Raw genomic sequence first — 19,549 nt, forward strand, 5'->3', positions numbered from 1 at the left:
TGGGCACCAGTAGGAGATGATCAAAGAAACTACTGTCCATTTCAATTTGTACTTCATAATACATTAAAATCTAGTTAATGTATTATCTTCTGATTCTTTCTAAAAAAATATCAATTTTTTTGAATCAACTTGTCAACAAATTGTACTGATAAAAATTAAACATGTTGATCTTATTGAGACATTTCGAAATATGAGAAAGTGAGGTGAGATATGAACGATACAAAAGTGATGAAATTGTTGTTGGTCAAAATATTGATTTGTGAATCACAAATCAACCATTGCAGTTGAATTAAAGATCGATAAGTTGTTGAAAAATTTGGAGATCTAATACATCGTTGAGGTGAAGAAACAAGAGTTAGGATTTTCAATGTATTCGTTATGCATTGATACAACAAACACAAATGCTAAAGAGATACATTGCTTTGATAGATCATTCATACCTTTTGTAATGTTGCGTAATCATTTTTTTGAATTTTGTTTTTGATATGGATAGATTTATAAATACATTACTATTTATGTAACTCGTTTAAATTCATAATTGTTATAATTCTACTAGATACATTAAGTATTATTTTTCATACAAATGTTAGGTTTAAGATTGATACGTTACTGTGGTAGTTTTAACATATCAGATACCATTAAAAAATTCAAATTTACGTATCATGTCTAAAAAATCATTTATTTGCTCATTCAAAAATTTAATGTTGTGTAACAGATACAATATAGAGTATCATGTATCAGTTATATGATTTAATAGATGTAAATTGTGTTATGTAAAATTGGGGGGACGAAAATACGTCCCATCCCGTCCCACTATATATACGGGATGGGATGGGATTTGGGGGGACGGGACGGGACGAGACGGGACGGGATGACATGGGACGGGGGATTCTTTTTTTAAAATATTTATATATTTTTATTGAAATGACACGTCTTTAGCTAATAAATTTTAAATTTAAATTTTGATTTTCAAATATCAAAATAAATTTTCTAATTTAAAGTTTCAATTTTCAAATTTTAAGATTCATTTTTCAAATTTCAAGTTTCAACTTTAAAGTTTTAAATTTCAAATTTGAGAAGTTTAAATTTGTAATTTAAATATTTTAAAGTAATGTAAATTGTAAACTTTAAATTAAGTATTTTAAAATTAGTTTAGTACTTTAGTATATATATCTAATTGTATATATTAAAATTAAAATTCAAAACAATAATTGTATAAAAAAAAACTTGAACAAAAGTTAAAACCTTCAAATTTATTCAATAGAACTTATAAGTTACAACTTTCAATTAACAAATATTAGTGAAGTAACTAATCTACGCAGCCATCTTCTAGGAAGGGTTCTATTTCAATAAGTTCTCATACATAAAACTAATATTTGTTACAGATATTAGATGAGTAACTAATTTTACGCAGCCACCTTCTAGGAAGGGTTCTGTTTCAATTAGTTCTCGAATGTAATCTAATAATATCTGTTTTCTCCTTTAAAATTTAATTCTAATTTTAGCATCATATCGATGGTGATATCCTCCGGTGTTGGCAAACTTGTTAGAAATTCTTGTGCCTCTAATTCATCATCACTGCATTCAATACAAGTTTTGATCCAAGTTGCTTGTTTTTTACTTAACTTTGGCAAATCGTTATTCCTCCTTTCGGCATTGCACCAGTCTCTAAATAAAACTGTTGTTTCCAAACTGTCTTCCGCCAATGAATGTCTATGATCACCGATTTGAAACCTTGTCGCACTAAAAGCAGCCTCTGATGCAACTGATGAAGCTTGAATAGCTAGAATATCACGAACCATTTTGCTCAAAGTTGAAAATGCATCGCTTCGTCTACTCCACCATCCTAATAAATCTTCATTGCCATCTTTGATTTCCAAGTTTTCTAAAGATTGATTAAGATATTCTTCAAAATCATCACGGTTAGTAGAATTAAGACCAAGAAAACCTCGCATATAACATGAAATTGGAACTGACAAATCAATCTCAACAGTAGAAGTTTGACCAACTTCTCCTTCAAAATTTTCACTAGTTCTATATTTTTCAAACAAAAGTTTTGCTTCTATTTTTACGCTATACTTACACGTTTCACAATCTGGAATTTATTCCGGTAAAATTTCTAAAGTTTCATAAAAAGTGTCGACAAGGCCTTTCACACCTTGTAATTTATAAGCAGGATGAAGTAAAGTAGCCGTTAAAAAAACTTGAGGAATAGGAAAAAAATATTTTTTAAATTTTTCAATCATACCTTCAATTACAACTCTAAATTTATCTATTTTTTTTATATTTACAAAATTGAATTGAAAGAGCACAAATATTTATTAATACGGATGAAATAGTAGGATAATAAATTTCCGAAAATATGGTGGTAGCATCATAAAAAAGTCTTAAAAATTGTAATAGTTCTTTAGTTTCTTCCCAATCTTCATCACAAATTCTATCTAATGGGTTAGCATTATGAGCATTAAAAACCATTTGTATGGGTCTTCTATATTTATAAGCAACCGAAAGCATTTCGTAAAGAGAATTCCACCTTGTTTTAATATGTTTTGGAATTTTTCTAGGTGACAATTCACATAGTGAACAACGCTCATTAAATTTCCTAATTCTAGCAGCATTGTTTGTATGAAAAATCCAGGTAACAACATATTCAACTTTTACGCTACCACAATCAAATAATGAAATACCATCTTGTACAACTAAATTTAATATATGTGCAACACATCTAACATGAAAAACTTTATTGTCAATTGGACATAATCTAACTTTTAACATGTTAGCAGCATTTGTATTATTAGATGCATTATCTAATGCGACAGACATTATTTTATCTATAATCATGTAATAATCTAAAACACTTAAAAATATTTGTAGCTAAATATGCACCAGTTTTTTTCTCTATACATAGTTTATAACAAATAATTCTTTTTTGCAAATTCCAATTATGATCAATCCAATATGCAGTTACAGTTAAATAATCATTTCCATTAGCACTACGACCCATGTCGGAAGTAATAGACACTCTACTATCTAATATGCTAAATAGACAACGAAGAAATTGACAATGTTTATCTTGATATTCAAAAACATCAGTTTTGACAGTATTTCTTGAAAAACCTCTATGATCCGGAATATAAGTTTGTTGAATATATTCGACAAAACCGAGATTTGAAGGAAAACTATAAGGCAAACCACAAACAGAAACCATTTTAGCTAAATTTTCCCGATCTAATTCCTTATTATATTTACGTTGTGTGATTGGACCAGCGAGGTTAAAAGGATATAATGTTCCTTGAACCATGTTAGAAGCCCCCATCCATGCATTACCGGTAATATCTAATTCATTAATTGAAATTCCCTTTTTTCTGTTGGCTAATGCTTTAGCTTCTTTATATTAAATCGGCACACAAGATAACAAATGTCTATTTAATCCCCCCGTTCCACCTTGACCCCCACCTTATTTATGTTTAAAAGCTTGCTTACACTTATTACAAATAGCAACACTATTTTCTTTATCAAAAGTCATAAATTGCCACACAATAGAAGTTTTAGGTCGTTGATACTTCACCTTCTCCCTTGTGGGAGGTATAAGGGGTGGATGTCCAAAATTTTGCTCCGGTAAATTGATAGTCTCATTTGGAATTGGAACTTCTGTCACCGGATACACTAAACTTAAGGAAAAAATATTGAAAGTACCGAGAAATCATGGTACATCACACTTCATACATGTTAACCTTGTATTCTAATAGAGAACCCCTACACCCTCTTATCATGGTCGTGTCCTCGATAATATGGAGATTCGTCATGTCATGTTAATCACTTCTCCCAATACTTTTTCAGTCTAGCCCTATGTCTCTTTGTACCTAATATATCCAACCTCTTGCATCTTCTTACTAGGGCATTTCTCATCTATTCTTCAAATGTCTAAATAATTTCAGTCTTGTTTCCCTTAACTTGTGCAGCTCAGAGGTCACTTCCACCTTATTTTGAATATCCTCACTCATAATTAAATTTATTTGCTTATATTAATAATAATTAGGTAAAAATATATTATGATAAAAAATAATCAAAATTAAAAAGGCAAGCATAACCACAAAGAAGAAAAGTTAAACCAAAATTTAATCTCATGGTGATTTATGAAAGTAGTTAACTTCTTTAACTATAATAATTAGATAAATATACTATTTTAACTTGAATGATTTATTATTACGAAACAAACATAACTAATTTGATAGAACTATTACTATAAATAAATAACATTTTTAAGTGTTATAAATTCATTATATTATACATGTGGATTATCCATTTGATCTATACAAACAAATTGGATACATGTATTATTGTTTCAACATGATAAGAACTTTCAAGATAACTATGTATCTATTAATTAGATGACTTTTGGGAGAGATATCTCAACACTATAAATAGAGATATCACTCACTATTTGGAAGAAACACTTGAATAAGAAAACTTCTCTCTTCCATCTTATATTTCTTGTCTTCTTCTTATTATTAATATATTAAATTATGAGTTTTATTTATAAAACTTTATCAGGACGAAGTTTCTACTTGCAAAGGTATTATATAAATATTCTTATTTAATACACATATTCACTCATAATCTTATTATGTCAAATTTATCCAAACTTGAGTTGGTGACATTAGATATTTTTGGAAAGAATTATATTTCATGGGTACTCGATGTTAAGATTCACTAAACTGCTAAAGGTCTTGATGCCATCATTACTAAGAGAAATGAAGCATCGAGACAAGATAAGGCGAATACTATGATTTTCATTAGTCATCATTTTGAGGAAGGCATGAAGATTGAATATCTGACGGTAAAAGATCCACTTGAATTGTGGACTGATTTAAGGGAGGTGATATGACCACCTAGAGGCAACAACGTTTTCAAGAGCTCATGATAAGTGGATGCACTTAAGGTTTCAAGATTTTAAGACCACAATTGAATATAACTCTGTTGTATTCAGGATAACCTCTTAACTGAAATTATGTGGAGAGACTATAAAAGATGAGAACATGTCCCTCAAATGTGATATTGCATTAGCAATATTGTAAAAAGAATTTTCAGAAATACTTTGAATTGATCTCATGCGTTCAAGTGTCTAAGCAACATAATGATCTTTTAATGAAAAATCATGAAGTTCGTCCCACCAGAGCTGCTCCCTTATCGAAAGAAAATATGATGGAAACAACGCGATCAATCTAAAGTAAAAGAGATGATCATCGGGGCTATAATAATGCACGGGAACGTAACAAAGATAAGAGGCAATACATCAATCATCGAGGTGATTGTCATAATAAAAAGGATAACAACATGAGTTCTCAAAATAATCCCTCAAAAAGTAATTGTCATCATTGTGGCATGAAAGACCATTGGAAGAATAAACATCACACACGTGAACATTTTGTTAGGCTCTACCAAAATTCCTTTAAAAGAAAAGGAAATTAAAGTGGTGCTTCCTCTTTTAATACTCGAGCGGAGTCACATATGACTTTGAAAGATGATGATAAGCCGAGAACATCTCAAAAATATGATAAGGATGTTGAAGCAAATTTGGCTTTAAAGGATGATGTTTTTGATGGCCTTGGTGACATTACTCATATAAAAGTTGATGAATTTTTTGGAGATCGAAACTAATGGTTGATCTTTTAGCTGGGGAATGAAGTCTGTTAATATTTACTTAATACTTTACTTGTGTGATTTTAATTATCACGTTCTTCATGTTGAAGTATTTAAATTTCCTTTATTAGTTTTGTTTCGTACTTCTTTTAATGTATTTTTATTTTAATTAAAATTAATAGCAATCCCAGTGTTCAGTTGGATTCAAGATGAATAATGGAGATACGTGCCTTCTTGGTAGTGCTATAACGCATACAATATTAAAAGAAAAGAAATACTTTTCTAATTTGGATGTGAAAATGACATATGTCAATACAATATCAGGCACTACAAAATTAATTGAGGGTTCTGGAAGGGCGACCTTATTACTACCTAGAGGGACAATATTGACCATTGATAATGCATTATATTGTAGTAAGTTTTCATAGTTATTCGCCAAAATAGATATCATGTTGAGACGACTAATGAAGGAAAGGTTGAATACCTTTACATTACTACAATTAATGTAGAGAAGAAAATTGTGCATGAAAAATTACCTGCACTTTCTTCGGGGTTGTACTATACAAGTATAATTACAGTTAAATCACATGACGTGGTAAACAAAAGTTTTACTAATTTTAATGATTTTTTCATTTAGCATGACCGATTGGGTCATCCCGAATTTAATATCATGCACAAAATCATTGAGAATTCACATGGGCACACCTTAAAGAGCCCAAATATCTTTCAATCAAAGGAATTCTCTTCTACTGCTTGTTCTCAAGGAAAGTTGATCATTAAACCGTCAACAGTTAAGGTTGAAATTGAATCCTTTGCTTTTCTGAAACTTATACAGGGTGATATATCTGGACCCATTCAACCTGCATGTGAACCCTTTAAATATAATATAGTCTTAATAAATGTTTCTACAAGATGGTCACATGTGTGCTTATTATCAACCCGCAACATGACTTTTGCGAGATTTTTGGCTCAAATAATAAGATTAAAATCACAATTTCCAGACTATACAATAAAGACAATCTGTCTAGATAATGCTGGTGAGTTTACATCTGAGGCATTTAATGATTATTCAATGTCAACTAGTATAACAGTTAAACATCCAATTGCGCATGTTCACACTCAAAATGGTCTAGTAGAATCATTGATTAAACGTCTACAATTGATAGCTAAACCATTGCTAATGAGAAAAAAGTTGTCTGTGTCTATGTGAGGGCATGCTATTTTTCATTCAACAACACTTGTGCATATAAGACCGACCTATTATCATGAACTCTCCCCATTACAATTAGCTTTTGGTCAAGATCCAAACATTTTCTATCTTAGAATTTTCTGATGTGTGGTATATGTTTTGATTGCTCCACCATAACACACAAAGATGGGGCCTCAAAGAAGGTTAGAGATATATACTGGGTATGAATCTCCTTCTATCATAAAATATTTGGAGCCTATGACTGGAGATTTACTTAAGACAAAATTTGTTGATTGTCATTTTGATGAATTAGTATACCCAACATTATGAGGAGAACATAAGCAGTTGGGAGAAGAGATGGATTGAAATTAATCATCTCAATTTCATCTGGATCCTCAACCAAATCAATGTGAGCAAGAAGTTCAAAAATAATTTATTTGCAGACATTGCGAATCAGTTGCCAGATGCATTTACTAATCTTTCAAGAATTACTAAATTGAATATTCTAGTTGCTAATGCTCCAGTTCGAGTTGATGTCCCGACGAAATAAATTGTTAAGGAAAATGAGTCTAGAACACATTTGAAGCGTGGTAGACCAATTGGTTCAACCATAAAAATCCTCAAAAGAGAAAAGGAATAAATGATCAAGATGATCATGGGTCGAAAGAAATTTCTCAAGATGAGACCCAATTCATAACACATGATGATATATTCGAGGAGGTTCAAACTTCTGAAAATAATGAAATTTCAATGAATTATGTCTCGACGAGAAAGATGTGGAACCGAAATAATATTGTGATTGACAACATATTTGCCTATAATGTTGCTATTGGCATAATGCAAGAACATGAATATTTTGAGCCAAAATTTGCTCATGAATGTAGACCGAGAAATGATTGGTCAAAATGGAAGAATACAATTCAAGCATAATTGGTTTTACTAGAAACACGTGAAGTTTTTGGACCAATAATCCAAACACCTGAAGGTATCAAGTAGGTGGGGTACAAATTGAGTTTTTGTACTAAAAAGAAATGAGAAAGGTGAAGTCGTGAGATATAAAGCTCGACTTGTTGCTCAAGATTTTTCTCAAAGACCTGACATTGATTACATGGAGCCATATTCTCCTGTGGTAGATGTAATCACCTTTAGATATCTCATAAATCTGACAATTCATGAAAAGCTTGAAATGTGTTTAATGGACGTTATCACAGCCTATTTATATGGCTCATTGGACCACGATATTTTCATGAAAATTCCTAAAGCATTCAAAGTTCCTAAATCATACAAAGATTCAAGAGAGACTTGTTCAATAAACTTTCAGAAATCATTGTATGGATTAAAAAACTCAGGAAAGATGTGGTACAACCGTCTGAGTGAATATTTGTTTATAAAAGGGTACAAAAATGACTCGATTTGTCCCTGCATTTTCATTAAACGGTAAGAGTCTGAATTTGTTATAATAGCCGTGTATGTTAATGATTTGAACATCATTTGCACTCGTAAAACACTTATAGAAGTTGTTGAGTGTCCAAAAAGAGAAATTGAAATGAAAGATCTCGGGAAGACAAAATTTTGTCTTGACCTACAGAACGAGAATTTGTCAAATTGAATACTTGTTCATCAATCAATGAACGTAGAAAAGATATTAAAGCGATTTTACATGGATAACTCACATCCATTAGTAAGATTGTTTGACATCAATACAAATCTATTTTGACCTCAAGAGAAGGACGAAGAGTTTCTTGGTGATGAAACTCCTTGCCTTAGTGCAATCGGGGCACTAATGTACCTTACTAACAATATTCGATAAGATGTCTATTTTGCTGTAAGTTTACTGGAAAAGTTCAGTTTCTCCCCAATAAAAAGACATTGAAATGGTGTTAAACGCATACTTCGATATCTTCAGGGGATCATGAACATGAGTTTATTCTATTCCAACAAATTCAAGTCAGAAATGATTGGTTATACAGATGCAGTGTATTTATCTGATCCGCATAAAGCTCGATCACAAATAGGCTATTTGTTTACATGTGGAGACACGACAATATCTTGGCGATCAATTAAGCAAACGTTGATAGCCACTTCTTCAAATCATGCAGAAATAGTAGTCATCCATGAAACAAGTCGAGAGTGCATCTGGTTGAGATCAATCACCCACCATATTCAGAAAATGTGTGGTTTTTCTTTAAAAAAAATATATCAACCACAATGTACGAAGATAATGTTGCATGTGTAGCTCAATTGAAAGGAGGATATATCAAAGAAGACCGGACAAAGCATATTTCACTAGAGTTCTTTTTCACGCAGGATCTTCAACAAAATGGTGAGATAGATATTCAAGAAATCCGTTCAAGTGATAATCTTGTCGATTTATTCACTAAGGCATTGACAACATCAATGTTTGAGAAGTTGAGATACAAGATTGGAATGCGCCGTCTCCGAGATATCAAGTGAAGCTTTCATTAGGGGAGTGAAATATGTGTTGTACTCTTTTTCTTAACTATGGTTTTGTCCCAAGTTGGATTTTCCTGGTAAGGTTTTTAAAGAACAACATTCAAAGCGTATTATGAGATGTGTGTACTCTTTTTTCTTCACTAGATTTTTTCACATTGTTTTTTTCTAATAAGGTTTAACGAGGCACATTATCTATGGATATCCAAGGGGAGTGTTATAAATCCATTGTATTATGCATGTGGATTATCCATTAGATCTATCCAAACAAATTGATTCATGTTTTGTTATTTCCAACATGATAAGAACTTCCAAGATAACTATGAATCTATTAATTAGATGACTTTTGGGAGTGATATCTCAACACTATAAATAGAAATATCACTTATCATTTGAAAGACACACTTAAATAAGAAAAGTTCCCTCTTCCATCTTATATTTCTTGCCTTCTTATTCTTATTATATTATACTATGAGCTTTCTTTACAATATTAAGATATTTTTTAGCATCTCAATTTGTATGTTCTTAAGAAACGTGTATAAATGCAATTGTATCATTTTAAGTCCATAAATTAAGATAATGAACTTTCTCAATTCGTATGTTCTTGAGAAGCGTGTATAAATGCAATTGTATCATTTTAAGTCCATAAATTAAGATAATGAACTTTCTCAATTCGTATGTTCTTGAGAAGCGTGTATAAATGCAATTGTATCATTTTAAGTCCATAAATTAAGATAATGAACTTTCCGATTGTTTTTCTTGATGCCAAGTTGACTTGCCAACCTAATTAATGGCGGTCTTGTTTAATGGTTTCGCGTGGCTCTGAATCCTTGACCTCGCCATTTATTTTTGTTATTTATTCTGATATGATATTTTAAACTATCGTAAAAGAGGTATATAGACATTTTTATCATACTTTTAAAATATTAATGTTTCTGTCATCTAAAAGTTAGAGTATATATGTCATTCATTTTAATGAAAAACTAAATATGGAAATATGACGCAATCTTATTCATAGATTTGATATTTAATAAATATCGGGGTCGATAAATAAAATTATTACATGTGCATATCTGTAAGTATAAAGTATATATATGTTCTAGATTTTCGACAACATAAATATTAATGTCGCAAAAGTATAACGAAAGACATCTACATGCTATTTATAATAGTTTAGGAGTATATATATATATATATATATATATATATATATATATTCTAAGAGGAAAACATTTCCTACCATTTTTTTACATCTATAATCTATTGTCAGAACCCAAGATCTCTACTGATTTGCCGTCTCCAATTTGAAAACAAGTGATACAATAAGTCAATATGAATTCAATATTAATGCTAGTCACATGACCAAATGCAATTAACCAAGAAATATTAATCATTTTCCATGTGGAAATCCTATAGCACTAGTATCTGATTTGATGTGTATAATTAATCATCTTTTGACTTCTAAGTTTTGGGGGGTGTTTATTAGTGAACATTAAACCAAACGTGTAAATTTGGCTTGTATATCAGCCATGTATCTTTAACGTTGCTAGTAGATTTCAGGTTCCTTGAGAGTTGGGCTAGTTTTTAGTCTTTTCCCATGATCTTCTACTAATTCTTGAACTAGTTTTTTGGTCTTTTCTCAGTGATTTTCTTGTAAGTTTAGTGACATCAAAATAAAAAGGGGAAAAAATCTGAAATATATTTAGATTTTGATTTAAATTGTTGTGTATTTTACAAGTATTTTGATTTAAATTGTTGTGTATTTCATTCGTTGCATTACTTAATAATGTATTTTACAAGTATATATATATTTACGTAGACATCATAAGTATTGCATCATTATAAATAATATAATGTCCACATAGATATATATATATATTTTTAAAATATACTAATAAATAATATAGGGGAAAAATATCTTTTATAAAATTTAATATCATTACATCAATTTCGACTAAAATTGAATACTTTCAGACCTTTTTCTCGAATAAAAAATCATATTTCTAGGCCTAAGTTATGCCGACATAGGTTAAGTGGCACAAATGATACCACAAGGCATCAGTTTATTGACTTAAATTATGCCCCAAACAGAAGTTTAGTGGCACGAGTTATGAAATCTATATCTATATATACATAATAGGATTGGTGATATTGTCTACGTGTCATTACTAGAAAAAATGCAATATTTAAAAATTGATAAATTTGTATTTAAAATAGTTAAAAATAAAGCTAAAAGAAAATTAAAAACTGCGAACCTAGAAAAAATTTGAAAAACACGGTTAAAATATTAAAATAATTGTCAAAACAATAGTAAACTTATAATAATAATAATAATAATAATAATAATAATAATATTTTAAAATAATTAAAAAATAAAACTAAAAGAAAATTAAAAGTTGCAGACCTAGAAAAAATGGTTAAAAAAAATAAAAACAACTGTCGAAAAAATTGTAAAATAATAATAATAATAATTAAAAATAATTAAAAATAAAATTAAAAACTGAAAACCTAGAAAAAAATTTTGAAACACGGTAAAAAAATAATATTACATTAACAATAATAATAACAATAATAATAATAATTGTAAAACACGGTAAAAATAATAATAATACATTAATAATAATAATAATAATAATATATTTAATTCACATATAAAATTTAAATAACCAGTTTTAAAACTTCCTAAGAGTATTACATTCCCATTTATATACAAACTCTAAAAAGAAATTAATAAAATATTAGTATTAATTATTAATTAACTGAAAAACAAGATAGAAATTCAAAACAGTTTCAAAAAATAAGTTACAATTTTTCAAAAACTAAAGTATATAAACCTAATAAATCCTACATTCATCCAACTTCCCATTTTTCTTGCCCACTTCTATGTATTGGTTTTCTGTAAAATCATAAACTGTTCAGAAAACACGGACAAGCACAAATGTATATATGGTAAATGTATTGGAAATAAAATGGAAAAATAACGATACCAAGAATTTTACGTGGAAACCCTTCTGAATAAGGTAAAAAACCACGGGCCAAGAGGAGCAACTGATATTACTATAGTAAGGAATTTTACACTGTGTAGTCACGAATACAACACTCAATGTGACTACTACACACTCAAAAAGAACAACACTCTTTTGGTTTCCGTCTTACTAAAATATCGCTCACACTCTATTTTTCTTCGCAGACTATTTTCTTATATAGTCTATGGAATACCTCACTTTGCTCTCAAAATGGTTTTTCTCTTCTAACTTGGTGTGTTCTACAAATGAGCAAGAATGCTCTATATATAGAAGGATAAAACCATACCTATGTCACTAATGACATATGTAAACATAGCAAAGTCAAAAATGGTTGCAAATCTTACCAATTTGCCAACTACCAAGTCTTTTCTTTTCAACTCCAATTACTATTCATTTTTAACAATTGCTTGTACCAATTGAATAGCTAAAGTTGACTAAAACAATGGGATGGATTCAACAAATCTCCCCCTCCAGTCCCATTTACTGGAAGAAGGTATCTTCAACTTCTTTAGACAGAGCTCATACCCACAAGTTCTTTGCATAACTCGAACTTGTTTTTTGGTATCATCTTGGTCAGCATATCTGCAGGATTTTCACTTGTGTGAATCTTTTTGACGTGAAATAATTCATTCTCCACTTTCTCACGAATCCAATGATATCTGACGTCAATGTGTTTTGTTCTTGCATGGTACATGGAGTTCTTGCTCAAGTCTATTGCACTCTGACTGTCACAATAGACAATATACTCCATCTGATTCAAACCAAGCTCTTGAAGAAATCGCTTTAGCCATATCATCTCCTTGCCGGCTTCAGTAGCCGCAATATACTCAGCTTCAGTTGTAGATAGTGCAACACACTTCTGCAACTTTGACTGCCATGATATAGCTCCCCCTGAAAAAGTAAACAAATATCCAGTAGTGGATTTTCTGTTATCAAGGTCACCTGCCATATCAGAATCTGTATAGCCTTTCAAGATTGGATTTGATGCTCCAAAACACAAGCATTCATCTGAGCTTCCTCTAAGATACCTGAGTATCCATTTCACAGCTTCCCAATGCTCTTTTCCCAAATTTTCGAGAAATCTACTGATAACACCAACTGCGTGAGCAATATCAGGTCTAGTGCACACCATTGCATACATTAGACTTCCGACGACGGAGGAATATGGAACTTTGGATATGTTCTCTTTTTCCTCCCTAGCTGTAGGACACATCTTCTTGCTCAACTTCATATGACCAGCAAGAGGTATACTAACAGGCTTAGGATTCTTCATATTGAAGCGCTCCAGTACGCGTTCAATGTACTTCTTCTGGGACAAATAAATCTTCCTTTTATCTCTAAGACGAGTAATTCTCATGCCCAAAATTTACTTGGCATGACCCAAGTCTTTCATAGAAAAAGACTTACACAACTCTTTCTTTAGCTCGTCAATCTTGGAAGTATTTTTGCCCACAATCAACATATCATCCACATACAACAAAAGGATGATAAAATCATTGTCAGAAAATTTTGTACAAATACGCAATGATCTGAAGAAGTCTTCTTATAACCTTGCTCCCCCATAACATATTCAAACTTTTTGTACCACTGTTTAGGAGCTTGTTTTAGGCCATAGAGACTCTTTTTGAGTTTGCATACAAAATATTCTTTACCATCTACTTTGAAGCCCTCAGGTTGTTCCATATAAATCTCTTCTTCTAGGTCACCGTGAAGGAAAGCCGTCTTCATATCCATCTGCTCAATCTCTAAATTAAGACTAGCAACCAAACTTAGAACTGTGCGAATCGAGGACATTTTCACCACAGGAGAAAATATTTCGTCAAAGTCAATACCTTTCCTTTGACCGAATCCCTTAACAACCAATCTAGCTTTGTACCTGGGCTTCAAGTTGTGTTCTTCAACTTTAACTTTGAACACCCACTTGTTCTCCAAAGCTCTCATGGCCTTGGGCAATTTTACCAACTCATAAGTGTGGTTCTCATGCAAAGACTTCATCTCGTCTTGCATGGCTTCAATCAATTGATTCTTGTGCTCATCTTCCATGGCCTCCTCATAACATTGAGGTTCTCCCCCGTCAGTGAGTAACACATACTCATTGGGTGAATAATGGGAGGAAGGAAACCGCTGTCTTGTGGACCTCCGAAGCAGAATATTTGATTCGTCCACAACTTCATGAACAACAGGATCATTAATAACAATATCATTGTTATTATCAACATCAACATGTTGATTTGATACATGATTCTGGGCGTCACCATGGTTATCAAACCCAATAACATCATGCACACTTGTGTGAGGAACTTCATCATGACGGACTCTACCATCAAAATTTGAAGATTCTACCTTCTCCGCTTTGTCAATGTCTTCAATTGTTTGATTGTCCATGAAAATAATATCACGGTTTCTCACAAGTTTCTTTTCAATTGGATCATATAGCCTGTAACCAAATTCATCTAGGTCATATCCAATGAAGATGTATTGCCTTGTCTTGGCATCTAATTTTGACCTCTCATCTTTCGGCACATGTACAAAAGCTTTGCAACCAAATACTCTCGAATGGTCATAGGAAACATCCTTTCCATACCAAACACTATTTGGTACATCACTTTGCAAAGCAACAGCAGGAGATAGATTAATAACATGTGCAGCGGTCAATAAAGCCTCACCCCAAAATGAGTTTGGCAACTTTGCTTCAGAAAGCAAACATCAAACTCTTTCCATCAAGGTCCTGTTCATCCTCTCAGCCAAACCATTAAGCTGAGGAGTCTTGGGAGGAGTCTTCCGATGTCTAATACCTTGATGCTTGCAGTATTCGTCAAATGGTCCACAATATTCACCACCATTATCAGTACGAATACATTTCAATTTCTTTCTAGTTTCTCTTTCAACTGAAGCCTGAAACTGCTTAAAGACACCTAACACTTGGTCTTTAGTCTTCAAGACATAGACCCAAAGTTTTCTCGAGCAATCATCAATGAAAGTGACAAAGTAAAGTGCACCACCCAATGTCTTTGTCTTCATTGGACCACATAAATCAGAGTGCACTAACTCAAGCAACTATGTCTTTCTCGAAGGAGGGTAGGACTTAAAGGAAACTCTATTTTGTTTACCATCCAAGCAGTGCTCACTTTTTTCTAATTTAGCACTTTGGAAATTTGACAATAATTTCTTCTTGGCTAGAACATTAAGTCTTTTCTCGCTAATGTGGCTAAGCCTCTTGTGCCATAATGTTGAAGAGCTATCGCTCTCAACCGCATTCACCATATCAGCACAAGCAGAGTCCGTAGTCCAGTATAGACCACGACGTTTGTTACCACGAGCCACAACCAAGGAACCCTTAATGAGCTTCCATTTTTCATCACCGTTGATACTAACATATCCTTCATCATCTAAAACACCAACAGAAATTAGGTACAGACGAACATCAGGAGCATGTTTCACATTGTTCAAAACTAGTTTAGTTCCAACACTAGTTTCCAAACAAATTTTACCAATACCAACCACCCTAGAAACAGTCTCATTACCCATACTCAAGGTTCAAAAATCACCAGGAGTGTAGGAAGAGAAAAAATCCTTCCTTGATGTCACATGAGATGCGGCCCCAGTGTCCACAACCTAGCTTGACTCATCACAAGCAATATTTTTCATGTTTGCATCAAGGACGGTAACAAGATCTTCGGTGGTGACGGTGGCTAGGCAACTTTCATTGCCATCTTCTTTAGTTTCCTCTTTGTTTTTGTTCTCCCTCTTCAACTTCCTGCAAAACTTCTTTGTGTGCCCTTTCATGCCACAATGATAGCACTCAATATCCTTAAGTCTGCCATTGGATTTGCTCCTATTTTGTTCTCTATGCTGATAACCACGAGTTTTATTTCTCCCCCTGGGGCCAGTTATCAGGACATCCGACGAAGAGGAACCTTGAGTTTTTCTTCTCATGTCTTCGTTCAAGACACTACTCTTGGCGGAATCCATAGAGATTACACCATCCAGAGCAGAATTTGACAATGAAGTTCTAAATGTTTCCCAAGAATCTAGTAGGGAACCAAGAAGAAGCAAGCCTTGAATTTCTTCATCAAATTTGATGCCCATAGCAGATAATTGGTTCATAATCCCCTGAAAATTATTCTGATGGTCTGTCATCGGATAACCATCATGATACTTCAAACTCAACATCTGCTTTATTAAGAACATTTTGTTGTTGCCAGTCTTTGAGCATACAAACTTTCAAGATGCTCCCAAAGGGTTCGAGCATGTGTTTCTCCAGAGATATGGTTCAACACATTATCGTCAACCCATTGCCTAATGAATCCACAAACTTTTCTATTCAACAGACTCCACTCTTCATCTGTCATATTATCAGGCTTTACAGTGGTAAATACTGGTTTATAAAAATTCTTAACATAAAGCAGATCTTCCATTTTCCCCTTCCAAATGGCATAATTAACACCATTCAAAGTAATCATTCTACTTGTGTTGGCTTCCATTGTTTTCCCCAAAAAATATAGTTATCGCAAATCAAAGTAAATCTTTTCTGATGTGGAAGTTCAGACTGTGCTGCAACCACAGAGCATACTCAGATAAAACCTTGGCTCTGATACCAGTTTGTTGGGAAACATGGACAAGCACAAAAGTATATATGGTAAATGTAATGAAAATAAAATGGGAAAATAATGACACCAAGAATTTTACGTGGAAACCCTTCTGAATAAGGGAAAAAACCACGGGCCAAGAGGAGCAACTGATATTACTATAGTAAGGAATTTTACACTGTGTAGTCACGAATACAACGCTCAATGTGACTACTACACACTCAAAAGGAACAACACTCTTTTGGTTTCCGTTTTACTAAAATATCGCTCTCACTCTAGTTTTCTTCACAGACTATTTTCTTATATAGTCTATGGAATACCTCACTTTGCTCTCAAAATGGTTTTTCTCTTCTAACTTGGTGTGTTCTACAAATGAGCAAGAATGCTCTATTTATAGAAGGATAAAACCATACCTATGTCACTAATGACATATGTAAACATAGCAAAGTCAAAAATGGTTGCAAATCTTACCAATTTGCCAACTACCAAGTCTTTTCTTTTCAACTCCAATTACTATTCATTTTTAACAATTGCTTGTACCAATTGAATAGCTAAAGTTGACTAAAACAATAGGATGGATTTAACATAAACTTCATTAGACAAGTTGTTTACAAAATAGATTGTCCAAATTTGCCTCAAGAAGAAATTTTGTTTTCTTTTTCCAAGATCATCATCGCATCAGGTAATTATTTTTTTAAATAAATCTCATATTTTGATTGTTTTAGTTCCATGGTTTAATATCGACGTAATCTCTAATTTTTAAAATTCTCAAGTAGGTTGAAAGTTAAATTATGTTTATATCAAAGTGGAGAGTGTTGTTTCGAAGTAAATGTCTCACAATTTCTACCATTAATGTAATAGATTTCATTGCAGATGGTTTACGAAATGAGAAAAAATCGGTCATTTATTGTTTATTCAATTCTGATTTATGTAATTATCATTGTGATTTGCAAGGAAATAATTCATTTAAGCAAACTTAATGACTTATGAATTATCTTTCGTATTAAGGAGATACGTAATTCAATCATTATCATGTTTTATTTTTATTTTTATTATTTTTTGAATATCAAGACAAATTCACAAAAAGGAATTTACATGTAAGTTTTTTTTTATTTAGGGATTTACTATAAAATTGAATTTTATCATATAGATTTAAAATATGAAATATTCAATGCTTGTTGGTGTTGAAGTGATAAAGCAGGACGTAATAGTGCAATTTGCAATAAAATAATTAATTTAAGCATAATTATGACTTACGAACTTTCTTTCGTATTTTTCTTCATTTCATTGCAGATGATTTACCTGAGGAGGAAAATTTAGTTATTTATTATTTATTGTAATTCTGATTTATGTCAATATCTTTGCAATTTGCAATGAAATAATTCATTTAAATAGAATTTATGACTTATAAATTACTCTCTCCGTCGGGTATTATTTGTCATGATTTCTATTTTTAGAGTCAAATTATAAAAACTTTGACTGACATTTTAAATATCTATTTTTTTTTGTTTAAAATATCGAAATAATGTATTCTAATTTACCTTTGAAAATTAGTCAAATTGACTTTCGATAAGCGCAACATGATAAGCAATTCCGGGCGGAGGAAATATCTTTGAGTATTCAAAAGATTTGTAATTCAATCATTATCATATTTTATTTTATTTTTATCATTTTATGAATATTAGGAGAATCCACAATAAGGAATTTACATGTAAGTTTTTTTTTTTTAATTTGAGATTTATCATAAAATTGAATCATTATTATATTGATTTAAAATATGAAATATTCAAATTTGAATATCTATTTAAAAGATAAAAATACTTTTCATTTTAAGCAAAAAAACAAAAACAAAACAAGAATATAAAATCAGAAAAGGAACCATAAATATGGGGCTATACTAACTATTCCATGCATGATGAAGTTTTTTAAAAGTCAATTTATATTTAATTAATAATACTATTTTAAAAATTGAAATTAAAAATTAAAAATAAAAAATAAAATTATTTTAAAGGTAACTAACATACATGATAATGAAAGTGATATGTTCGATTTCATTTTCGTACCAAACATGAAATTTGGTTGTATCAAAAAAATAAAAATATTTCAAAAAGATTGAAATACTTTTTAATTTAAACAAAAAAAGGGGCAATTTTTACATATAGCAAACAAAAAATTTATATTTGTATGTTATAGCAAAGTTTGCATAATTGCGCTCCATAGCAAACATAATACTGTATAATTTGCTATACATATACAATTGTATAATTCGCTAGCCTAAATTGTATAATTCGCTGGCCTATTTCGCTGCAATTGTATAATTCGCTATCCTATTTCACTGCAATTGTATAATGCACAATTGTATAATTCGCTGCCTATTTCGCTGCAATATTTTTATAAAATTTGCTTTGCATACAATTGCATCGAATTAAAATGTATGTATATTGCATAATTATAAGTGTCTATCAAGAAGATATATGTTTTTCTCTCGCTTTATACAAAAACAGAAAACACAATATACACACTTCTGTTGTATAAAGCTAGAGAAAATTGTGTTTCACTGAATTGTATAATTCACAATTGTATAATTTGTTGACCTTTTTCTCTGCAATATTTGTATAAAATTTGCATTTGTCTATAATTGAATTGAAGTA

Source organism: Solanum lycopersicum, chromosome 3 (genome assembly GCF_036512215.1).
Source record: "Solanum lycopersicum chromosome 3, SLM_r2.1".
Taxonomy (NCBI): Eukaryota; Viridiplantae; Streptophyta; class Magnoliopsida; order Solanales; family Solanaceae; genus Solanum; species Solanum lycopersicum.